Genomic DNA, 26,774 nt, shown 5'->3' with positions numbered 1-26,774 from the left:
CAACCCTCTTACACTGTTGGTGGGAATGCAAACTAGTACAGCCACTATGGAAAACAGTGTGGAGATTCCTTAAAAAATTGCAAATAGAGCTGCCGTATGACCCAGCAATCCCAGTGCTGGGCATACACACTGAGGAAACCAGAATTGAAAGAGACACATGTACCCCAATGTTCATTGCAGCACTATTTATAATAGCCAGGACATGGAAACAACCTAGATGTCCATCAGCAGATGAATGGATAAGAAAGCTGTGGTACATATACACAATGGAGTATTACTCAGCCATTAAAAAGAATACATTTGAATCAGTTCTAATGAGATGGATGAAACTGGAGCCGATTATACAGAGTGAAGTAAGCCAGAAAGAAAAACACCAATACAGCATACTGACACATATATACGGAATTTAGAAAGATGGTAATGATGACCCTGGATGCGAGACAGCAAAAGAGACACAGATGTATAGAATGGACTTTTGGACTCTGAGGGAGAGGGAGAGGGTGGGATGATTTGGGAGAATGGCATTGAAACATGTATACTATCATGTAAGAAATGAAGTGCCAGTCTATGTTCGATACAGGATACAGGATACTTGGGGCTGGTGCATGGGGATGATCCAGAGAGATGATATGGGGTGGGAGGTGGGAGGGGGGTTCAGGATTGGGAGCTTGTATACACCCGTGGTGGATTCATGTCAATGTATGGCAAAACCAATATAGTATTGTAAAGTAAAATAAAAAATAAATAAATAAATAAACTGTCTAAAAGTTTGGACTATGTCACCTAAGCCATCTTACCATTTTTGAGACTTCAACACAATAAATGGGAAGTGAAGGTGTTTTATGTTTCTTTGGAATTATCTTTTAAATCCATTAAAATTTCAGATTAATATTTCTAAGTCAGTTGCTATGGACTGAATTGTGTTCCCCCAAAATTAGTATTTTGAAGCTGTAACTCCCAGTGTGACTCTATTTGGAGACAGGGCTTGTGAAGTAATGATAAAGGTTAAGTGAGGTCTTGATCCAACCTCCAATGAAAAAAAAATAAAAATAAAAGATGAATGGAAAGAAATATATTAAATTGTTAACATTGGTTTCAACTAGCTAATAAGATTATAGCCAATGTTTATGTTTTTCTCTATATTCAAAATTGCTAAATAATTTTTAAAATTATGAATGCATTCACTTCTTAAGGAAGAAATGTAACTAAGTCCCAGTTAATCAGGAAAAGTTATTAGTATATTTAACTGTCTTCGATGTGATGACAGTATTGCTGTCATATAAAATATTAACAACGATTGATACAGAGAACAGAGTAGTGGTTATCAGAGAGGAAGGGATGGGGAGAGGGAAAAATGGGTAAAGGGGATCAACTGTACGGTCAAGGATGGAAACTAAATTTTGATGGTGAGACATAGTGTATACATAAGTAGAAGTAAAATATTGTACACCTAGAACTTGTGTACTGTTATAAACCAATGTTACCGCAATAAAAAGTTTTAATTATTTTTAATATTTATGGTGAATATAAAGATATCTACAATTTATTTTTAATGCATTCAGAAAAAAATACACACATGAAATATGGCAAAATATGAACTGTTGAATCAAAGTAATAAATATAAAGTGTCTATATTCTTCTTTCAACTTCTCTGTATATTTGAAAAATATTTAAATATAAAATTAAGAAAAGGACTTTCCTGCGGTACAGTGGATGAGAATCTGTCTACCAGTGCGGGAGACAGGAGTTCAGTCCTGGTCTGGGAAGAGTCCACACGCCATGGAGCAACTAAGCCCGTGCCCTGGAACTGGCCAAAACCGCTGAGCCCATGTGCTGCTGCTCTGAAGCCTGCATGCCGAGAACCTGTGCTCCACAACAAGAGAAGCCACTGCAGTGAGAAGCCTGCTCACTGCAACAAAGAGTAGCCCCACTCTCCAACTAGAGAAAGCCCACACAAAGCAACAAAGACCCAATGCACTCAAAAATAAATATTTAAAAAAAAATAAAGTGAAGAAAAAACACAAGTTGTATGAAGAGTAATATAATTTTTGAAGTAAAATAATTAAAGTAACATAATTGCATTTAAAGTAATATAATTAGAACCATGTTCTTGGATTGGAACAATCAATATTGTCAAAATGACTATACTACCCAGTGCAATCTACAGATTCAATGCAATGTGTATCAAATTACCAATGGCATTTTCCACAGAACTAGAACAAAAATCTTAAAATTTGTATGGAGACACAAAAGACCCTAAACAGCCAAAGCACTCTTAAGAAAAAAAAGGAGCTGGAGGAATCAAACTCCCTGACTTCAGACTATACGGCAAAGGTATAATCATCAAAATAGTATAATACTAGCACAAAAATAGAAATATAGATCAATGGAACAGGATTGAAAGGCAAGAAATAAACCCATGCACCTACCGACAATTAATCTATGACAAAGGAGGTAAGATTATAGAATGGTGGAAAGACAGTCATTTCAACAAATGGTGCTGGAAAACTGACAGCTACATGTTAAAAAATGAAAATAGATCATCCTTTAACATCACACAGAAAAATAAGCTCAAAGGGGATTAAAGACCTAAATGAAAGACACTATTAAACTTCTAAAGGAAAACATAGGCAGAACACTCTCTGACATAGATCACATCAATATCTTTTTTGATCCATCTATCAGAATAATGGAAATAAAAACAAAAATAAACAAATGGGACCTAATTAAACTCAAAAGCTTTGCCATAGAAAAGGAAACTATACACAAAACAAACAAACAAACAAACAAAAAAACCCACAGATTGGGAGAAAATACTTGTAAAGGATGTAACTGACAAGGTATTAGTCTCCAAAATTTGCAAACAGCATCAAAGCAAACAACCCAATCAAAAAATGGACAGAAAAACAACACAGCCATTTCTCCAAAGAAGATATACAGATATACAGGCACATGAAAAGATGCTCAAAATCACTAATTATTAAAGAATGCAAATCAAAACTACAATGAAATATCACCTCACACCAGTCAGAATGGCTATCATCAAAAAATCCACAAACGATAAATCCTGGAGAGGGTGCAGGTAAAAGGGAACCCACCTACAATGTTCGTGGGAATGTAAACTGGTACAAACACTATGGAGAACAGCATGGAGGTTCCTCAAAAAACTAAAAATAGAGCTACCATATGACCCTGAAATCCCACTGCTGGGCATATATCCAGAGAAAAACAGAGTCCAAAAGAATATATGTACCCAATGGAGGTGACGGAATTCCAGTTGAGCTATTTCAAATCCTAAAAGATGATGCTGTGAGATGATGATGCACTCAATATGCCAGCAAATTTGGAAAACTCAGCAGTGGCCACAGGATTGGGAAAGATCAGTTTTCATTCCAATCTCTAAGAAAGGCAGTGCCAAAGAATGCTCAAACTACTGCACAATTGCACTCACCTCACACGCTAGCAAAGTAATGCTCAAAATTCTCCAAATCAGGCTTCAGCAATACGTGAACCATGAACTTCCAGATGTTCAAGCTGGATTTTAGAAAACGCAGAGAAACCAGAGATCAAATTGCCGACATCTGTTGGATCACTGAAAAGGCAAGAGGGTTCCAGAAAAACATCTACTTCTGCTTTATTGACTATGCCAAAGCCTTTGACTGCATGGATCGCAATAAACTGTGGAAAATTCTGAAAGAGACGGGAATACCAGACCACCTGACCTGCCTCTTGAGAAATCTGTATGCAGGTCAGGAAGCAACAGTTAGAACTGGACATGGAACAACAGACTGGTTCCAAATAGGAAAATGAGTACATCAAGGCTATATATTGTCACCTGCTTATTTAACTTATATGCATCATGAGAAACGCTGAGTACATCATGAGAAACGCTGGGCTGGAGGAAGCACAAGCTGGAATGTAGATTGCCGGGAGAAATATCAATAACCTCAGATATGCAGATGATACCACCCTTATGGCAGAAAGTGAAGAAGAACTAAAGAGCCTCTTGATGAAAGTGAAAGAGTAGAGTGAAAAAGTTGGCTTAAAGCTCAACATTCAGAAATGACATGACATCCGGTCCCATCACTTCATGGCAAATAGATGGGGAAACAGTGGGAACAGTGGCTGACTTTATTTTTCTGGGCTCCAAAATCACTGCAGATGGTGATTGCAGCCATGAAATTAAAAGCCACTTACTCCTTGGAAGGAAAGTTATGACCAACCTAGACAGCATATTAAAAAGCAGAGACATTACTCTGTCAACAAAGGTCCATCTAGTTAAGGCTATGGTTTTTCCAGTGGTCATGTATGGATGTGAGAGTTGGACTATAAAGAAAACTGAGTGCTGAAGCATTGATGCTTTTGAATTGTGGTGTTGGAGAAGACTCTTGACAGTCCCATGGACTGCAAGGAGATCTAACCAGTCCATCCTAAAGGAAATCAATCCTGGGTATTCATTGGAAGGACTGATGTTGAAGCTGAAACTCCAATTTGGGCCACCTGATGTGAAGAGCTGACTCATTTGAAAAGACCCTGATATTGGGAAAGATTAAAGGCAGGAGAGAAGGGGATGACAGAGGATGAGATGGTTGGATGGCATCACCGACTCAATGGACATGAGTTTGGGTAAACTGCAGGAGTTAGTGACGGACAGGCAGGCCTGGCATGCTGTGGTTCATGGGGTCGCAAAGAGTCGGACACAACTGAGGGACTGAACTGACCTGAATGTTCATTACAGCACTGTTTACAATAGCCAAGACATAGAAGCAATCTAAATGTTCACTGACAGAGGAATGAATAAAGAAGATGTGATACCTATATACAGTGGATATTACTCAGCCATTAAAAGCAGTGAACTCATGCCATTTGCAGCAACTTGGATGGACTTAGAGACTGTCATACTAAGTGAAGTAAGTCAGACAGAATAAGAGAAATATCGTATTATATTGCTTATATATGGAATCTAAAAAGAAACAATATAAATGAACTTACTTATAAAATAGAAACAGGCTCACAGACTTGGAGAACAGATTTATGGCTACTAGTGGAGGAAGAATGAGGGGAAGGGAAAGTTAGGGAGTTTGGGATTGACATGTACACACTGCTATATGTAAAGTGTATAACCAACATGGACCTACTGTATAATACAGGGAATTCTGCTCAATATTATATGGCAGCCTGGATGGAGGGGAGTTTGGGGGAGAATGAACACATGTATATATGCATGGCTGAGTTGCTTTGCTCACCTGAAACTATTACAACATTGTTAATCAGCTATACACCGAAATAAAATACAAAGCTTTCTTTAAGAAGTAATATAATTAGTAATAGAGTTTGAGTAAACTCTGGGAGTTGGTGATGAACAGGGAGGCCTGGTGTGATGCGATTCATGGGGTCACAAAGAGTTGGACACAACTAAGCAACTAATCCCAGATTGATCACTGTAAAAGACAATGCACCAGAATCAGATGTATACCAGTTACATGGAATTAACCCACAAGAGCCTCCTGAATCCTCCACATTGCTTCAGATCAGCTCTTTGTGATCTTTCATTGATTTCCTCAGTTCCTGTGACATCCTTCAATTGCCCTCCTGTGCACCTTACCTACTCCATCTTTTGTGGTCCTTGTCTCCCCAGGCATGATGGGAATAGAGCATACAGCAATTCACTTCCTTACTAGGGCAGCACTCATACTCAGTGGTTAACTGATTCTAGAGTTCATGCTCTTTATAACGAGACTATGCCAGTTCCCACGTTTAATTATTCTCAGGAAAATATAGGGAGCTGGGGAACCCCACCTGTTCCCTCCAAGGTGAGTCCTGGTACCTTTCCCCATGCCCAGTCCAGCCATTGTTTCCTTGCAGCTGCACCCAGACCCACAGCCAACTTTCTTCTCTGGGTGTTAATTACCATTATGTGCTCAATATCCTTGAGGCTCTCTTTGTATTTCTGTCCTTGAAAATATGCACAAGAAAAACCTTTCATCATTTGTTTGCTCTGGGGTTAATTTCTAATCACAATGGAGAAACAGACCTGGAAAACTGGAAAATAGAACAAATGTAGAAAAATGATACAAATCTTAAGGTAGCGGTCCCTTATCTAAGTATATTAGGTTGAACTATATGAACTTGCCAATATGCAATTGTTTTTGACTTACAAAAACACTTTCGTATGAAATTATTTCTGAATCTTTTCTGAGAGGATAACAGGAAATCCCTCTGTTTTTGCATCAGCACACCCATCCTTCCAACCCTGCCTTTATTATGAGATTAAGGAAGAGCAATTGCTGTTATTTTGGAAAATTTGGATCCCTAAAGTGCTATGCATCCCCCTAAATTCAGGTGGAAACTCTAATCCCCATGTGATGGTATTTGGAGATAAAAGATTTGAGAGGTAATTAGGTTAAAAGTGGAGCCAACATGATGAAATTAGTCCGCCTATCAGTCTGTCTCTGTCTCTCTGACACCACCGGCAGGAAGCTATACACAAGAATCCAGGACACAGTCCGCTGGCAAATCTCAAACTTTCCAGTCCCCAGAACTGTGAGAAATAAGTGTCTGTTCTTCAAGTAGATGCTATTTTTGTTACAGCAGCCCAAACAGACTAAGGCAAGGATTTCCAGAGTAAGCAAAACCCATTTCCTCCAAATCGTACAGCAACAAGCTTATTTCCTCAAAAAAAAAGAAAAAGAAAAAAGAAAAGTTAGGGAAGTTCTCTTTGCTCGGACGTCTACATATACTCTTGATGTTTCCCTTTGCTTTACCTAAGAGTATGTGTCATACTATAATGCATAGACAGAAAGGCAAGAATGCATTAAAAATGGTCTACATTGAATGACTTGGGAACATGAAAGCCATATAATACATTTTTTAAAGGATTTTGAACTCTATGAATGAAGTATTGGCTTTGGACACCACTAATCCTGGAAGAAAGCATATCTAGTTCTATTCGAGAATTCAGATTTCTCAATTTCTTTGCCACTTATTGATTGGTAACATTTCCAAGGTACAGTTTTACTCCTTTCATTTTAAATTGATTTCTCTTTTTAGCAAGACTGTGCTTTTTGAGAATTCATTTAATTTTACTTTTTTAAAAAAATCAATGCCTAAAAGGTCCCCTCAAATCAATGAATTACCCTTTCCATCCATTAGACACCTTTCTAGGCTGTTCACTGACCTTCTGTGTCCCATGTACTATAAACATAAAATCCCAGCACTTTTAGTTAGTCTTACATGAAATGTTTTTGTCATTTTCCACCTTTGCTCTGTCTGTCATTTTTAAACTCTGAACTCCACTGTGTAATTTTGCAGCTTCTCTTTTGAACTTGACATGTATTATGTGCCTTCTGTGCCCTTAATTACTTTTTGCACTTTGGGGTTGATCCATGTTGCTCTTTTCTAATCCTACTATATTGATTGCTGTACAGCAAGCCTCTTCTCTAGGAACACTGTCTTTATTTTCTTTCCTTCCTATGTCAAGAACCACTGATTGCTTTCCTCCTAGTCCTTTCCAGGAAACCTCAGCTTCTCCATAATTGTCACAACCAAGATCTACTCACTAGAATCACAATTAGTTCTCTCTCAACGTTAATTCTCCTGAAGCAAGTTTGAGGAAAAAAATCACAGTGACAAAAGGTAGAAAAAATGTGTTCAGAGCAGAAAAGACACTGGCAAGAAAATACTCGGGAAGCAACAAAAACAATCATTTACAAAGATACAAGAGAAGAAATAAGAATGGTTTCTTGAAGAATTATAAAATGGGAAATAATGAGTTAAATAATGACATAAAAATTTTAATGTTATAAAAGTAAATCACTTTAATGTCTAGTGTGCCAAACACAAAAATATCAGCCACTAAGAATGCTATTTTTTTTGTCAAATTCAGGCTACCATCTTCGTTTATGTAAACTTCTCTAAAAGTGTCCTTCTTGACAAGGGCTCATTGTCTCCAGTATTATCTCCCTCCAACCCAATCTCCAGAATGCTGCCAAAGTCATCATCTTAAAACACATACCTAACCCTTTCTATGCTCGAAAGCTTTTCAATGGCTCTTTCTCCATCTAGCAAAAAAAAAAAAAAAAATGTTCACAAAACCCCACATGTCTAGACTCTGTCTACATTTCTAGCCCCTGCTCCTTCCCAAGATCTGTGTGCTCTGAACAGAACTTTCTTTATGATCTTTTCCCAGATTTCTGTATATGCTTTTTTCCCCTTGCCCAAAATTCTCTTTCTTGCCCCAGCCCCTCTCAGTCTGTTCATCGCCTACTCAGCTTTCCTGTAGATACCTCTTCTTATCTGAATCCTTAACTAAAAGTTAAGCACCTCCTTTCTGTATGTTACCATGGCTCACTGTATTTCTCCTATGAAAGCATAGAATATACTGTTATATTATCTTGTTTACTTATGTGCATCTTACTCTAGTCAGCATAGCAATATGATGGCAACAACAACATTCACCTTTTTGCCCTGACATTCCAGCACCCAGCACAGAATCTAGCATCTGATGATGTCTGATAAACACGGTATTGGATGAATGTCATACAAAGACTCAGGTGATGGCAATGTCTAGTAACCCAAGGGTTAATTTGAATGGCCTGCTCCAATCCTTGCTGAAAATCTTTCTAGAATAAATTTTGGCAACCCATAGCATGTTAAGTAAGGCTCATTAATGAGTTACTTTGGCATGTGGAACAAGACAATGGCTGCCTCTATTATTATCTCTTCCTTATGACCATAAGGATGTAGAGTTGATACAAGCTACCCATGCTATCTAAAATTGAGTAGCTGGTGATCCCATAGTAACCATCTAGTCCTCTTTGCCTGTTCAGAGGTAGCCACTCAGCTACCACAATCTTTCATGCCCCACTGTACTGATGAGTCGGGGCTGCCTACTAAACTGCATCTCCCACCACTGTTAGGCTGACAATAGGAAGCATCAAGCACCTTAGTACTCCTCCTGGAGACTGCGAACCTCTAGAATTCTATAATGAATCAGTCTAGTTTTCTGTCTTAGCAAATTTAATGAAAAAAAAAAAAGAAAAGTTGAATTTCTTTGGGATGGTAGCCGCTTGTAAGACCTCTGGATCGTCACCTTAATCATAGTGGTCTGAGAACTATAGATTTTAGAGATGGAAAAAAATGGGTTTAAACTTCACTATCCCCTCTAGATATCTCTGAAATTAAAAAAAAAAAAAAAAAACTACTTAATCCAATATACTCTTCTTGATTTTCAAAATTTCTCCAGAAAGTATAAAAATTCTTTTAAATAAAGATTCAATAAAAAGAAACTGAATCAGATTTGAAACATTTACATATCTGAGTTTACTTGCTAAAGCAATATCAAATTTTTCAAGAGAAAAATTCCTAAGAAAAGTTATACTGATGACATAAATAGAAATAACAGTAATGCCTTGATTTTTTTAAGAAATGACATTTTTTTAATGTCAGGAAAAGGGAATTAAAAAGCTTTTGAGTTTTTAGAAACAGATCTAAATCAAAATACTTCCCATTGGTTTATTCAGTTCAGTTCAGTTCAGTTCAGTCGCTCAGGTCGTGTCCGACTCTTTGCGACCCCATGAATCGCAGCACGCCAGGCCTCCCTGTCCATCACCAACTCCCAAAGTTCACTCAGATTCACATCCATCAAGTCAGTGATGCCATCCAGCCATCTCATCCTCTCTCGTCCCCTTCTCCTCCTGCCCCCAACCCCTCCCAGCATCAGAGTCTTTTCCAATGAGTCAACTCTCTGCATGAGGTGGCCAAAGTACTGGAGTTTCATTAACAACAACAAAAAAAAGTGATTTGGTTTACTGCCCAAAGTAAGTATTAGTATATCACTGAGAAATATTTTCATTCCTCCTAGGGCTAAGAGAAGAGTAAGTACTCTACTACTAAAAAAAAAAAAAAAACAGTGAAACTTCATGTCTAGGATACATGAAAGTAATACAAAGTATGTCTAAATATTTTATCCAAGATATTGATAATTTACTGGATAACATAATTTAAAATCAAATATGTTCTAAGTCATAGAATTTGGGATAAATCAACCTGTCAAGGTTAAAATGGGCCATGAATTTTCAAAAAGGGCATCAGTGGAAATAAACTGAAGAAAACGCATTTAGGACTGCCCTAAAACAACCCTAGTTCCCAAATGGACCTATTCATTTGCTTCTTTTTATTTTTGACTATAAATTTGCTGACAAATGTTGTGCCTCATAATTGTCAAACTTTCCTGTTTGTTCTTGCTTACTCAGTAACTGCTCTCAGTCATACTTCTTGATTTTATTCCTACCACAACATAAACTTCAGCACATTACTAGTGACCCTAACATCCTCCAGTATCTCCTCCTCATCTCCATCACCATAACCATCAACTCTTGAATGCTTTCCCCAAACCAGCACTGACAAAACCCACAGTTTTATCCTATGCCTCTATGCAAACAGGGCTCAGCCAACGAAAGTGAATCAGAAGAAAAGTCATATACCTGTACCAGTGATGGAAAGGTTGGGCACTGAGACAGATAAGTAATGGATAATAAATTTAGATAACATTTCTAAAAATTTTTACTGGAGTATAGTCGCTTTACAATGTTGCATCAGTTTCTGCTATTCAGCAAAGTGAACCAGTTATACATAAATATATATATGTACCAGTTATATATAAAGGTATATATATATACACACACATATATCCCCTATTTTTTAGTTTTTCTTCCCATTTAAGCCACCTCAGAGCACTGAGTTCCCTGAGCTATACAGTAGGTTCCTGTTAGTTATCTATTTTATATGTATTATACGTATATACGTATATATATATACACACACACACATATACACCCACACACACACACATCAATCCCGATCTCCCAATTCATCCCACCCCTCCTTTCCTCAGCATCAATAAGTTTGTTCTCTACATTTGTGTCTCTGTTTCTGCTTCACAAATAGGTTCATCTGTACCATTTTTCTAGATTCTACTTATAAGCAATATTATACGCTATGTTTCACTTTCTGACTGACTTCACTCTGTATGACAGTCTCTAGGTCTAGCCAGCTCTCTGCAAACAACACTGTTTTGTTCCTTTTGGGGCTGAGAAATATTCCATTGTGCATATGTACCACATCTTCTTTATCCACTCCTTTGTTGATGGACATTCAGGTTCATTCCCTGTCCTGGTTAATGTAAATAGTGCTGCAATGAACACTGGGGTACATATATCTTTTTGAATTACAGTCTTCCCGGGGTGTATGCCTAGGAATGAATTGCTGGGACATATGGCAGAAAGTGAAGAGAAACTAAAAAGCCTCTTGATGAAAGTGAAAGAGGAGAGTGAAAAAGTTGGCTTAAAGCTCAACATTCAGAAAATGAAGATCATGGAATCCAGTTCCATCACTTCATGAGAAATAGATGGGGAAACAGTGGAAACACTGTCAGACTTTATTTTGGGGGGCTCCAAAATCACTGCAGATGGTGATTGCAGCCATAAAATTAAAAGACGCTTACTCCTTGGAAGGAAAGTTATGACCAACCTAGATAGCATATTCAAAAGCAAAGACATTACTTTGCTGACTAAGGTCCATCTAGTCAAGGCTATGGTTTTTCCTGTGGTCATGTATGGATGTGAGAGTTGGACTGTGAAGAAGGCAGAGTGCCGAAAAATTGATGCTATTGAACTGTGGTGTTGGAGAACATTCTTGAGAGTCCCTTGGACTGCAAGAAGATCCAACCAATCCATTCTGAAGGAGATCAGCCCTGGGATTTCTTTGGAGGGAATGATGCTAAAGCTGAAACTCCAGTACTTTGGCCACCTCATGCCAAGAGTTGACTCATTGGAAAAGACTCTGATGCTGGGAGGGATTGGGGGCAGGAGGAGAAGGGGACGACAGAGGATGAGATGGCTGGCTGGCATCAAAGACTCGATGGACGTGAGTCTAAGTGAACTCCGGGAGTTGGTAATGGACAGGGAGGCCTGGCGTGCTGCGATTCATGGGGTCGCAAAGAGTCAGACACGACTGAGCGACTGAGCTGAACTGAACTGATGTTGTTCTTCCTATGTTTTCCTCTAAGAGATTTATAGTGCCTGGACTTATGTTCAGGTCTTTTATCCATTTTGAGTCATTTTTATGTATGGTCTTAGACAATGTCCAAATCCATTCTTTTACATGTAGCTGTCTAGTTTTTCCAGCACATTTGTTGAAAAGACTGTCTTTTCTCCATCGTATATTTTTGCCTCCTTTGTCATAGATTTGTTATTGTTCAGTCACTCTGTCATGTCCTACACTCTTTGCAGCCCCATGAACTGCAGCATGCCAGGCTTCCCTGTGCTTCACTATCTCCTGGAGTTTGCTCAGACTCATGTCCATTGAGTCACTGATGTCATCCAACCATCTCATCATCTCTCATCCACTTCTCCTCCTGCCTTCAATCTTTCCCAGCATCAGGTCTTTTCCAATGAGTTGACTTGGCATCAGGTGGCCAACGTACTGGAGCTTCAGCTTTAGCATCAGTCCTTCCAATGTATATTCAGGGTTTATTTCATTTAGGATTGACTGGTTTGATCCCCTTGCAGTCCAAGGGACTCTCAAGAGTCTTCTCCAACACCACAGTTCAAAAGCATCAACTCTTTGGTGCTCAGCATTCTTTATGGTCCAACTCTCACATCCATACATGACTAATCCAAAATGACCATGGACGGTGACTGCAGCCATGAAATTAAAACATGCTTGCTCCTTGGAAGAAAAGCTATGACAAACCTAGACAGCGTATTAAAAAGCTGAGACATCATTTTGCTGACAAAGGTCCATATAGTCAAAGGTATGGTTTTTCCAGTAGTCATAGTAGTAGTAGATGTGAGAGTTGTCCTAGATTAGGTGATCATAGTGCGTGGGTTTATCTTGGCTATCTATCCTGTTCCATTGATCTATATTTCTGTTTTTGTGCCATTACCATGCCATCTTGATTACTACTGCCTTGTAGTAAGAGAAGGCAATGGCACCCCTCTCCAGTACTCTTGCCTGGAAAATCCCATCAACAGAGGAGCCTGGTAGGCAGTAGGCCATGGGGTTGCGAAGAGTCAGGCACAACTGAGCAACTTTACTTTCACTTTTCACTTTCATGCATTGGAGAAGGAAATGGCAACCCACTCCAGTGTTCTTGCCTGGACAATCCCAGGGACGGAGGAGCCTGTTGGGCTGCCGTCTATGGGGTCGCACAGTCGGACACGACTGAAGCAACTTAGCAGCAGCAGCAGCAGCAGCAGCAGCAGTATAGTCTGAAGTCAGGAAGCCTGATACCTCCAGCTTCATTTTTGTTTCTCAAGATTGCTTTGGCTATTTGGAGTCATTTGTGTCTCCATACAAATTGTAAATTTTTTGTTCTAATTCTGTGAAAAATGCCATTGGTAATTTGACAGGGATTGCCCTTAATCTAGATTGCTTTGGGTAGTACAGCCACTTTCACAATATTGATTGTCCCAATCCAAGAACATGGTATGTCTCTCCATCTGTTTGTGCCATCTTTGATTTCTTTCATCATTATCCTATAGTTCTGAGTATAGGGCTTTTTTGTCCTTAAGCAGGTTTATTCCTAGATATTTTATTCTTTTGGTTGTGATGGTAAATGGGATAGTTTCCTTAATTTCTCTTTCTAATCTTTCATTGTTAATGTATTAGAATACAAGAGAAATTAAATTTAGGAAGTCTAAGATGACCAGGGGATAGAATATCTTAGAAGTCTAAAACCTTAATAGTCACAAAGGGCTATTTCATCTTTACCAAGATATGCTCAACAAAATAGTAACATGTGAAGATGCCCCCTAGACTAACTTCCATGATCAATAAAGGTAGAAGCAGCTACATCATATAGTTTTTATCTTGGAGATTCAGAAAGCACATGAGCATATTAGAAGATGTCTGGCCACAAAGAAACCTGTTTATCTTTGTTTAACCTGGCATTTGCCAAACTAACCTTTTTGACCACTGAATACCTATCGAGATCCTGGAGAGGGGGAGCAAGAAAGATCCTGAGGAATAGGCTTAAAGAAAAGCTGACCTGCTCAGCCATTTATATTCACTGCTACTTTTCAGTCTCCTGTGGGCTTCCCTGGTGGCTCAGAGGATAAAGCGTCTGCCTGCAATGCAGGAGACCCAGGTTCGATCCCTGGGTTGGGAAGATCCCCTGGAGAAGGAAATGGCAACCCACTCCAGTATTCTTGCCTGGAGAACCCCATGGACAAAGGAGCGTGAGTGGGCTACAGTCCACGGGGTTGCAAAGAGTCGGACACGACTGAGTGACTTCACTTCACTTCACTTTTCATTCTCCTGTAGGGCTACCCTATAAGCCCAGGTATTATTCTTAAACTTCCATGTGCACACAAGGCACTGGGGATCTTGTAAAATGTAGGTTCTAATCCAGTAGGTCTGATGTGGGTCCTGAGAGCTGCATGTTTAACAAAGTTCCAGGTAATGCTGCTGCTGCTCTCTATCACATTTGAGTAGCAAGGCTCTACAGGAACACTGCAGTAGGAAGATCTTCACATCTCTAATCTCTTTATCCTACCCTTTCAAATAATTAATTATCCTAAAATATTACTTTCTTTATGTCACTTTGCTGGTTAAAACCTTTTAGTGACTCACTGTTCCCTGCTACTGGAGAAGGCAGTGGCACCCCACTCCAGTACTCTTGCCTGAAAAATCCCATGGACGGAGGAGCCTGTTAGGCTGCAGTCCATGAGATCGCGAAGAGTCGGACACAACTGAGTGACTTCACTTTCACTTTTCACTTTCATGCATTGGAGAAGGAAATGGCAACCCACTCCAGTGTTCTTCCCTGGAGAATCCCATGGATGGCAGAGCCTGGTGGGCTGCGTCTGTGGAGTCACACAGTTGGACACGACTGAAGCACCTTAGCAGCAGCAGCAGCATTCCCTGCTACATTTGACCGTGTGGCAAATAGATTAACACAGCCCCTGACCTTATATAATCAAGAATCAAGTGAGTGAGTAAGAAACAATGTGCAGGATGCTAGAAGCCAAAACCAGAGAATAGCTGTTCCTTCAGACCAGTCTCCTTATCGGTAAAATGAACGTTAAACTAGATGAGTGGAGTTTAATCCTCCATGTGCAATGTACTCACTAACACCATGAGAGTCTCAGCCCAGACCAGTTAAGTGCAGGCTCTCAGGACCTCCTGTATTAAGGCATGAGCAGGTCTTAGAAGCTCCCCAGGTGACTGTGAAGTGCAACCAAGTTTGCAAACCATCAGGCCAGCCAGTGATTCCCAAAAGTTGCCCAAACCATCAACAACTGCATCACCTGAAAACTTGTTAGAATGTAAATTCCCAGACCTCACCCCAGGCCTACTGGAGCAAAGTCTGGTGGGGCAGGGTCCAGAAACCTAGGTTTTAACCAGCTCTCCAGGTGTCTGTGATACATTCTGAAAACCACTGGATTAGAAAATAAGTAAATTCCCCTCTAGCTCTAAGAGGCTATCAATACTTTGATCTCTGACAGTCTTTTCCTACTTGAAGACTAACATTAGAAGCTCTGAGAGTAGACTTCCTGGGTGGAAATCTCCCTCCTACAGTTAATTGATGACTTTGGTTGTCTGTGTTTCAGGTCCTCATCTATAAAATGAGACTAATAATAGTACCTACTCTCATAAAGTTGCTATGAAAATTAAAATTATTTCATATCTATAACTAGCTTAGCAGAGTATCTGAAATGTGGTATTCAGGTCATTACTCAGTTGTTACCCATCAATTGAATACTTCCCTGTCCACTTTATCCAAAATTGCAGCCCATCCCTTATACTTCATTATCTCCTCCTTGGTAGTTGTATAACACACCACATATTTGACTTACTGCTTTGTTTATTATCTATCTTCTCCCACTAAGATGTAAGCTCTAAAGATCAATGATTTTTGTCCATTTTACTAAAAGGTGTACCCCCACTACCTAGAACAGGGTCTGACACATTGGAAATACTAACAAAAACAGTTGGTGGGAAAATAAATAAATAAATGCTAGCTATCATCAAAATTAATGTTATTTTTAGCAATTCAAATTTTTCCTTATTGAAACCTAACAGTTTATACTTCCTGTCTATTGCCTCTAATTGTCTATTGCCTCAAATTGTGCTTTGTTCTTATTTCATGCTTTATCCAAATTCTGTTCCATACCTAAAAATGCCCTTCTATCTAATTCTGCCCATGCTAGGCCTTGTTCAGGTTTCTACCTTTTCATTCAGTATTCCCTGATGACTCCAGCTCTCTAGTTCTTTGAATATTTACAGTGTGTACTGCCATATGGTACAACTTAACACTTAATTTTCTTAATTTAGTATCAGTGGAATAACTTCCAAGAAATTTACATTTTAAAATTGCACCATTTCTCTAACAACCATTTCATGAAAATTAGGGAGGAAGGCCCCCTCCCTCAAAACATGGAAAAGCTAACTATTAGTTAATCATGCATGCATGCTAAGTCTATTTAGTTGTGTCTGACTCTTTGTGACCCTATGGACTAGCCCACCAGTTTCCTCTGTCCAAGGATTCTCCAGGCAAGAACACTGAATTGGGTTGCCATTTCCTCCTCCAAGGGATCTTCCCAGGGATCAAACACTCATCTATTATGTCTCCTGCATCAGCAGGTGAGTTCTTTACCACTAGCACCACCCATGCTCTCCTCAAATAACTGTAATAGTGGCTCAATATTTTACAAAGCACTTTTTTATACATCAGCCTAGTTTAGACTAGATGATCTCAAAGACTATGTCTCCTTGCTCTTAAGTTTTCCAATTATCTTCGAGGATAGAGAAAACATTTCTTGAGGTCAAAATTAAGAATAAATCATGAAGGTCATGAATTCCCTGGTAGTCCAGTGGTTAGGACGCCATGCGTTCAGTGCCAAGTTCCTGGGTTCAATCCCTCTTGGAATAACTAAGATCCCACAAGCCATGCTGTGTGGCCAAAAACAAACAATCATGAAAGTCATAATAGAAACAGAAAATGATCCAAGAAGTGGGTGAGTTCAGGTACAGGCAAATAAGTGGGTCTCTCACTCCCAGTCTTCCCATCAGCTGAAAGAGGCTCACCCTGATTGCCAGTGCAGCCCCTCAGGCAGGTATTACCGATTAATCAGAGTTGGCAGACAAGCGGACATCTATGTGCCATCCCAACCTAGTCAAACCAATCTTAGTTACAAGAGCAAAGCAAGAACTTCCTACATGGCCCAGTGGTTAATAATTCTCCTGCCAATGCAAGGGACATGGGTTTGATCCCTGGAATGCTGGTCTGAGAACATCTCGCATGTATCCCACATGCCTCAGGGCGATTAAGCCCATGTACCACAACTACTGAGTCCATACCCTAGAGACTAGGAGTTGCAACTAGCACGTGCAGCAACTACTGAAGCCCGTGCACCCTAGAGTCTGCTCTGCAACGAGAAGTCACCACAATGAGAAGCCTGCACTCAACTAGGGAAAGCCTGCACACAGCAACAAAGACCCAGAGTAGCCAACAAACACATGTGTGTGTGTGTGCGTACATTCAGTGGTGTCCAACTCTTTGTGACTCAATGGACTGTAGCCTGCCAGGCTCCTCTGTGCATGGGATTCTCTAGGCAAGAATACTGGAGTGGGTTGCCATTTTCTACTCCAGGGGACCTTCCCAACCCAGGGACTGAACCCACGGCTCTTGCATCTCTTGCATTGGCAGGCAAATTCTTTACCAATATCGACACCTACGAGGCCCATATAAATAAATAAATTTATTTTTTTTAATAAAAATAAAAACAAAGGAAACATACTAAGAAATTTAAAGTGATTTGTCCAGGTACATACGTGGTAGCAAACCAAGACCAGAACCAACTGACTGACTCCTTGTGCAGGACTCTCTCCACTCCTCTAATTCATTTCTGAAATTCAGGATTTAAATTTCCATTCTAAAGCAATCAAAACACATGAAGCAAATCTTTGACAGAGACTTTTCATATTCATGCTCATGAATATAACGTTGAAACTGAAAATGACAGTTTCGAGTCAAGTGATAGGGCAGGCTATTCTGTTATTTTTCAGTTGGGTTTATTTACCTAAGCCTAGAATGTGTCATGACTGCAAAGAGACAATACTGATTATACTAATTCCACTGTCCTAGAAAAAGAAAAAGAAAATAGTCTTCATTAATAGGAACCAGCTCAACTCCAGTCCTGAAATAACTCATACTACTGAATCAACTTTTTAAAGGTGACCTCCCATTAATGACAAAGCATTAGTTTAAATACAGCTTAATCACTAAATTTAAATGATAGGAAAAGACATATATCTAAAGATATATGAAAATAGAGATAAGAGAGACAAACATCTGTTTAAACATAATGACCATTTCTACATCTTGGAGACTATGCCTGCATTTCAGAACTATAATTTTTCCAGAGCTTCTCACTAAAAGACAGTTTCCAAATATTACAATCACCTTTGTAACTCAGTCGGAATGAAACTCACTTGTTAAATTTTACCTAGCCAGTTGATCATTCTGTCTGGATTAACTCTCATTTTTAAGCATACTATAATTGAAGGCTGCTTTGCGCAGAAAAAATAATCATCTAACACAGTTAGAAACTGCCTCTGGCACTGTCTGTATTACCCAAGGAAACCAGGATGACAACTGGCAAGGTCTGTTACTTCATAGAGTTGATCCCATTTAGTAACTACGTTACTTGGTTATGGTACCAGCCGTTGGTCCTGTAACCTGTCCTTTCACCCTGAGAAGGTGAACCTAACTCATCTGAGAGTAGGATGAGAAAAGCAGCAAACACACAGAATCTTTTCTCTTTAGTAAGCACTCTGCTACCATGCCAAAGCAGGGAGGGAGAGGCAGTGATGCTGAAACAGTCAGAGGAAGTTCAGGATCTGCATGACCCCTGCTCCACAAAAAAAGTGCAGTCAGTTCAGGAGTTCTCCTTGGATCTGGATATACACAGGAACAATCTCAATGGGCCTCAGATAAAAACCTAGCCACAACATGATGCTTGTTAAGAGAGCCCAAGGAGGCTAGGGTGATTCTTCCCTTAACCCCCTTTACCAGTCAAGACACCAGTGCTCCATGAATTGGTCAAAACAAGAATGAAATCAAGAGCTGAAGTCAGTCCCCATCATGGTAGCCCAGGCACAGACTCTTTAGGCAAAAGAACAGCCAAGGCAAATATTGACATCTAAAAATGGACCAGTAGTTCCTGAAGAATGTTTGCGAGACATTGTGAGCACTCTTCTTCCAACCTCGTCATTCCAAAAATTCAGAGATCACTTTTCCTATACCACACTATTGAAGCATTTTTCAATCAACCCACTTACTCATCTGGAAAAGGGGACAGGAATTCCATCCCATGTAGCACAAATATTAGGTGGCATCCAAGACATCATTCACAATAATGGGAAATGCTTTAAAACACTCCTGTTTATAATGAGAGCTTCTCTGGTGGCTCAATGGTAAAGAATCCACCTGCCAATGCAGGAGACATGGGTTCAATCTTGGTTGGGAAAACCCCCTGGAGAAGGAAATGGCAATCCACTCCAGTATTTTTGCCTGGGAAATCCCATAGACAGAGGAGCCTGGCAGGCTACTGTCCATGGAGTCGTAAAAGAGTCAGGCATAACTTAGTGACTAAACAACAACAGATTTATAATAACAACTCAAATTCCTTAAAAACTGACTGTATGCTGCCTAATCCAGCGTATTAAGTAGAGAAAAAATCAAAGAGTTGGAAAAACTTGATTTGGAATCAGTTTTGTCACTTCACAGCTCTGTGACCATGAGCAAATTACTTATTACCTTTAAGCCCAAGCTTCTCTTTTGTAAAATAATCACAATAAAATTTATTTCACACTGTAGTTCTGAGGATTACATAAAAAATACAGAAAAAAGAAAAAAGAATGCCTGACCAATGATAAACACTAAATATTCATTTTCTTCCCCCATTTTTTCCTAGTAAAGAAAATATCTGTTAAAATGCTTTTGAATGTTGCATATGGCTGAAAAAATTAACATGCCAGTGTCTTATCTATGCAACTCTAGCTTATATTGCTACTTTGAAGCAGCTACTATTTATGTATGTGATTATACATAAAATTTGAATGAATTATAACTGGTACCATAATCTGGAACTTTTTCAGAAATGTATTGCAGCTTTATTTTAATCCCACTATGGTAAAAAAGAGAGAAGACCAGCAACTCTTTAGTTGAATAGTGCCATATTTTATGGCCCTTTCTCCATTAAGTCCTTCTTTTGTGTGTTAGATATCATGCATCTTTCAAAATAATTCATTCATCTGTCTTTCCAAAGCCTGTTTATGGCCTTTAATACTTTGAGACAGTATTAGGAGCAAATATGTACAGTCCTGCAAAAAAAAAAAAAAAGAGAGAGAGAGAGGAAGAAAGGCGTGTTTGATGCAAATAAGACTATGGAGAACAGTCTTATGGCCAAGAACAACAGCAGGCTTGTCCATCTGTCCATCACCAAACTGAGTTGTGCCCACTAGTTATCAACAGGAGGTGGCCATGTGGGCATCACACTAACACAGAAATTCTGTCATCAGGAAGATAAGGTGAGAAAGGAAGAAGAGGATTAACTGCTTCAGAATCAATTTCTGGGATAGAAGGATTTATACAAAGGATGCTGTTTGTTTCTTACTCATAGACTATAAAGCTTTTATTCATTCATTACACATTTTCTTGGTGCTTTTTAAAAGCTAGGCAATATGCTAGCCACTATGGATACAAAAAAATAATTTCCTTTTTTTTTCTTAGTAATTCTGTTGTAGGACAGAGAAGTAAACCATTATAATACAGTAAAATGACAGCTAATGTATATACATGTGCCAAAGAACCCAAAGAAAGAAGTCATTAAGGACACAAAAACATGGCAGCTTCACAAATTTGTGAGTCACCTTAGCATGTGTGTGTGTCGCTCAGTCTTGTGCACTCTGTGGAACCCCGTGGACTGTAGCCCACCAGGCTCCTCTGTCAATGCATTTTCCAGGCAAGAACACTGGGGCAGGTTGCCATTTCCTACTCCAGGGGATTTTCCCAACCCAGGGATAGAACCCATGTCTCCTGCATCTCCTGCATTGGCAGGTGGATTTTTTCCACTCAGCCACCTGGGAAGTCCCATCTTTGCACAGGGGCTATCCTAACCTTCTTTGTAATATTCCACTGTTGTTATACATGCTACTGAAGTGAGAATAACCACAGAAGTAAAACAGAAAATTGAAGAATGAACAGATGTGTTTTGATCAACTTTGCTTATCTTAGAATATAAGGGAACTATTACTGCCTGTACCTTCATTTCTTACAGCCTTTTTCTTTTAAAGTATGGGTGCATGATTAATTTTTATATAATTTTTAATCTTATTAACTCCATCTAAACATGGCCATTTCTATTTTCTATAATATCAGTATGTTCGAAAGTATGACCATTGGACAATATAGCTATGGATATAGGTATAGATATACAGATACATACCTATAGATACAGATATAGATATAGAAATAAATGTAGAAATAGTTTCTTGGCTTCTGGACATACTAGTAAATTACATATTTCTTAAATTTTACAATGACACATTTTCAAGCAATTGCCTAACAGAAAAGTGAATATAAGGCATAGCCTTTACTGGCATTTAGCAAAATTAAAATGTTAATACAAATAAATCCTCAGTGGCTTTAAAACATACTATAAAGATTCCCTTTCAATTGCAGAAATGAATCAGGAGTGACTTGAGGCACTCCCATTTAAGCTAAAGTATAAAGTCTGGATAAACTGTCAGCTTGAAAATCCCATTTAAACGTCTACTGGCTTTGTTGCTCTTACATGCACTTGGAAACAAAATTTACAACAGTTTCAGACTGAATTTATTATTCATCTCTGAGGCAATTTGGGGTTCTATATCATTTCCCCAAGTCTCATCTTGGTTATCTCTCCAGCACTGGCATTCCTCTTTATTGCCCCTGAAGACATACATTGCCCTGGAGCTGCATGAGTAAAAATGATGGTGTTCCCCTCCCTGACCCTCCCCACAGGTACAAGAGCCCAGAGCACATCTTAAAATGTAGTGCTAGCATGGGCTGCCATCTACGGGGTCGCACAGAGTCAGACACAACTGAAGCGACTTAGCAGCAGCAGCAGCAGGCATTACCTTGCCTCAGCTACTAGCACCAGGCCTAACCAGAGTCTGGGTCAGTCTTGAAGAACACACTCCAAAGATTAAGAGCCATCACTTTCCCTGCCATTGTCCTGTTATCCTGCCTTGGTGGCTGCTGACACTGAAATGCCTTCTGCCCTGGCTAACTCAAGAGCTCACAGTAAAACTACCATTATTATGCATGAAACTGACAAGACATCAAAGTCCTAAACTTTATTTCTAATCTCTACTTTGGTCACATAATTAACCTTTTCCACATACCAAACTTCGGACCATAAAAAAGGCTGAAGAATTGATGTTTTTTGAACTGGGGTGATGGAGAAGACTCTTGAGAGTCCCTTGGACTGCAAGGAGATAAAACCAGACAATCCTAAAGGAAATCAACCCTGAACATTCATTGGAAGGACAGATGCTAAAGCTGAAGCTCTAATCCTTTGGCCACCTGATACAAAGAACTGACTCATTGGAAAAGACCCTGATGCTTGGAAAGATGGAAGGCAGGAGGAGAAGGGGACGACAGAGGATGAGATGATAGGATGGCATCACCAACTCGATAGACATGAGTTTGAACAAATTCTGGGAGATAGTGAAGGACAGGGAAGATTGGTGCGCTGCAGTCCATAAGGTTGTGAAGAGTCAGACACAACTTAGCAACTGAAAAACAACAACATTCCAAAATTCAGGTTGTAACTTCTACATAATGAAAACCACAATGCCCATATATAGATATTTGCTTATTGCTTTTCTTCTCTCCATCTATCAGGTCTATATATGTAATTCCCAATCACTGTTCTCAACGTGATTCTCATATTATGACACCTAGCACAACTTCACAGGTAATTTTATGTTTACCGAATATTTTCTATTGATAGCAGTATCACTGGGGATGCTGTAGCTTCTGTGTTCTACTCTAACAAGCATGCAAATGTTGTCCTATGGATGGGAAGTTTTTGCCAAGATCTATACTCTCTTCTATGATTTTTCTGATCACATTTTTTCATCTATTACACATGTAAATCCTGCAAAAAAATTGATTAGATTCGAGTAATGACTCATGTCCAAGGAGTCTAACATAAATGGCAAAGAGAATATCATTCATTAATTTCTCAAAGGCCTGCGAGGTACCTGTCCCTAAATGAAGGCCAACAGAAACATCAATTAGGAGTTTTAAAAAGCAGATATTACTGTGAAAGAAATGGTTTTTTTCTGATGGTGAAAGTTGTGATGTTTCTTTGCCAGAAACCAGTGTGAGGAATCCCGCCCGTGACAAGGTCATGAGGAAGGAAGCTGACATACACAAGGCATGCTCAGACTTCAGGGGCCCCTCTGGAAACTCCTAAGCATGTACCCCAACAAAAATCTGCCAGTTTTTGTGCTCTGCTTTTCCACTCTTCTGACATTTTCTGGAAAAAGTCAATTCAGGGCTTTAGTCTTCTGCATTTGAAAGAGTGTTTCAATCCAAAAACCCCCCTGATGGCTTTCTAGCCTGCCTGCAGGACTCGTACAGCTGCCCGTGTGACTGTTTGAGGCCTCCTGACCGCAGGAGGCACAGGAAGCTTAACACATCCTAGGAATGTAGGGCTTCCGGGGAGTCAAAATCTTTAGAATAGGACTGATTAAAAGTTTCATTTGTTGAGTCAATGCTTGCTGCTGAATTTTCATATCCTTTATTTTTAGATATAGTTGGTATATAGAAAAACAAGTAGTAGACCTTGTATTAGCAACATTAGATCTTTGAGTTAAGTACCTTCTTTGTTATAACCCACTGCGCCTTTGTTCTATAAAGATGTAACTTTAGCGCTTTAAGGAGATGCAGATTAAAGAAAAACACTTCAGGGGAAACAAAATGAACATTCATTAAGGAAGAGAGCCAAAAAGTGTAAACAAGCCTCTTGGCCAGAAGATAATGTAAATCACCTGAGACCTTTTGTATACAAAATGATGTATAGAAAGAGTCTGGGCTGCGAACGCTATATAATTTTTTCTCCATATTTTTTTCAAAAGTATAAAAGGCCTTCTGAACAATAAAGGATGGGACCAGTTTCTCGGACCAGTCTCTCGGACTAGTCTCTCGGCCTGGTTTCTTGGGAATCTGGCTCCCCCCATGTCTCTGTCTCTCTTCTTCTCTCCCTTTCCCTCCCTCCGCTCTTTACTTTAATTTCAGGCTGAATCTCCACCTGGGGCGCGGAGGCCCGCCAAGTCTACTTACTTGCCCTGGCTGTTAAGACCCGCGCGAAAGGGAGCTTAAGGCAAGGCGCCCTTAGATATTCAAGCGGGCGCCGGTGGCCCAACGTAGATGGTGCAAATTCCTTGTCTGGAATTTTATTGGTCTTCCGCGTAAACCAAGCTCTTCAGCCCTCTTCCTCCACTTAATCTTCCTACTACACTATACTTTCTTAATCTAATCTTATATTAATAAATAAACAAGTCTTTCCACGCCAGCGCCGTCCACCCTTCGAATTCCCTGGATCCACCGGGGCTGGACCCCGGCATTTCTTCTACTTTATATAATAGCTAATATTCAGGAAAGAGTGGTAAATACTAAATGAGCAACAGGGAAAAGAACTGGGCACTTGGACTTCCCTGTGACTCAGATGGTAAAGAATCTGCGTGCAATGTGGGAGACTGGGGCTCAATCCCTGGGTCAGGATCTCCTGGACAAGGGAACAGGTAGCCACTCCAGTATTCTAGCCTGGAGAATTCCACAGGCAGAGGAGCTTGGCGGGTTACATTCCATGGCGTCGCAGAGTCAAACCCGGCTGGGCAACTGACACTCTCACTGTCACCACTCATCTTACAAGTACACCACAGTTCCAAAGCTCTAGGAGGATGCCAGTTGTGTGATTTTGAGAAACGGCTTCCCCTCAAACATTGTTAGACATGGTAGCAATGTCCTGCTCTCTGTTCACATGCCATTATAAACCACAATATAGCTAAGGTGTCTTAAAGCCCTAGTAATGCTATTTCAAATACACTTACACATTTGTAACCTACTTCTGAATCTCAATTTGTGAATAAAATACAAATTACTGTTTATTTACATATACATACGGATTCTCAGACACTGTGCCCATTTGATCCTTACCTTGGTCTAGGAGGTGATTGTTATTCTCTTTGACAAAGGAACAAATAAGCCTAAACAATGAGCTAATCTGCACCAGGCATAAGAATGTTAATAATACTGTATATGTGCATAAAAGAAAGTGTTCTTTAAATCTGTCATTTCCTACTTGAGGAACAACTGCAGTCCACACTCAGAGGGTAGAGGCTCCCCTAGAACATATTCATGGAGCAGGGGTCCATGTCAGTGATGCCCACATACTACAATGTGCCTGCAGCCTTCAGGAGCCTAAGCAGATTTAGACACATTCTTGGGCCCATTTTTAGGTCTTGTTAGACCTTTAGATCCTATTTTTAATAACCCTTGTAATCTTTTTAAAATACTCAGCCAAAGATCAAAGCAGCAGCTTATCTTTAAGCTACATACTCTATATTTTTCATTTTAATTTGTACTTATACAACATTTTTTTCATAGCAGTAAATAGATTTTCCTTCATGGGGGAACAAAATCTGCCCTTAAGGAAAACAGTAATCATTTTCAGTAAACATTTACTAAGTGACTACCTTTTTGAATGTTAAAGGCTAACCTTGAAGAAGGTAAAAAGATAGATAAGACCTGATCTTTAATGCAAAGGGCTTAAAACCTAATTATGAAGACAGAAATAGTAGAACTCAGGGTCAAAATGTAAAGCGCTTCTTAGTCCCTCTAGAAGGAAAAACTTCTGATAGCAGGTTGCTTTAAAGAGCTCTGGCTTGCCAATGAGAAAGGGGGCTGAGAAGAGCAATCCTTTAAGAAAATGTCAAGGATTCTGATTCTAGCAATAACTCTTGAGGTGGAGGGAGCGAAGCAGGAGAAAGAGGGCAGTTTCAGAAGTGACTTAAGATTGCCTGAGGATGTGCTCTTTGCAAACCACAAAGCCCATATACACCGTGACTTCCTCAGAATCACAGCGATGGGGAGCCCCAGGCACAGAAGGAGGGCGCCCTGTGTCTCAGAGGCCTTGAGATGAAAAGACAGAACCACAGTGCTGGAGTGTTTCAGGTGCAGCCCTAGTGACACCATAATATGCATTCATTTTTCTATTTGTCCTTATTTAACATTGAACAATAATATTTTACACCAACATCTACATCAAGAAGGACTTAATTTGACTAGGTGGTTACCTTTGTCAGTCATTAAGATAAGAGGCTGTTGTTTCAGAAGACCTGAACCAGTGCAAAGTTGAGTTGCTTAGAACAGAGTCTGTGATAAAAACAAGTATAAAGATGGTTACCTACAACAAATGATTTGCACTTATTAAAAGCCAACCTTAAGGGAATATTCGCATAACCTACTATGATTTATGATTCCGAGAAACCTAGAGAATTAGACTAATTCTCTTCTAACATAAAATACTGAGGGTATCTACTCTCTTTTGAGAAGACTTCGTTATCTCCTTAACCACTAAAATAAAATTATCAGTGCCACAGTCTCCTAAATCTATCTCCATGCTTATTTTTATTATCTACTCTCATAGTTC

The 26,774-nt window shown here is 39.5% G+C and overlaps 1 non-coding gene across 1 annotated transcript; it reads left to right on the top strand.

The window, feature by feature from the left end:
• Positions 1-14,098: 14,098 nt before the first annotated feature.
• Positions 14,099-14,170, top strand: TRNAC-GCA (transfer RNA cysteine (anticodon GCA)). The gene has a single exon. It is a non-coding gene; the product is annotated as a tRNA-Cys (tRNA).
• Positions 14,171-26,774: the final 12,604 nt, after the last annotated feature.

The sequence above is a fragment of the Budorcas taxicolor genome, chromosome 3 (genome assembly GCF_023091745.1).
Source record: "Budorcas taxicolor isolate Tak-1 chromosome 3, Takin1.1, whole genome shotgun sequence".
Taxonomy (NCBI): Eukaryota; Metazoa; Chordata; class Mammalia; order Artiodactyla; family Bovidae; genus Budorcas; species Budorcas taxicolor.
This window is presented reverse-complemented; position numbering and strand designations above follow the sequence as displayed.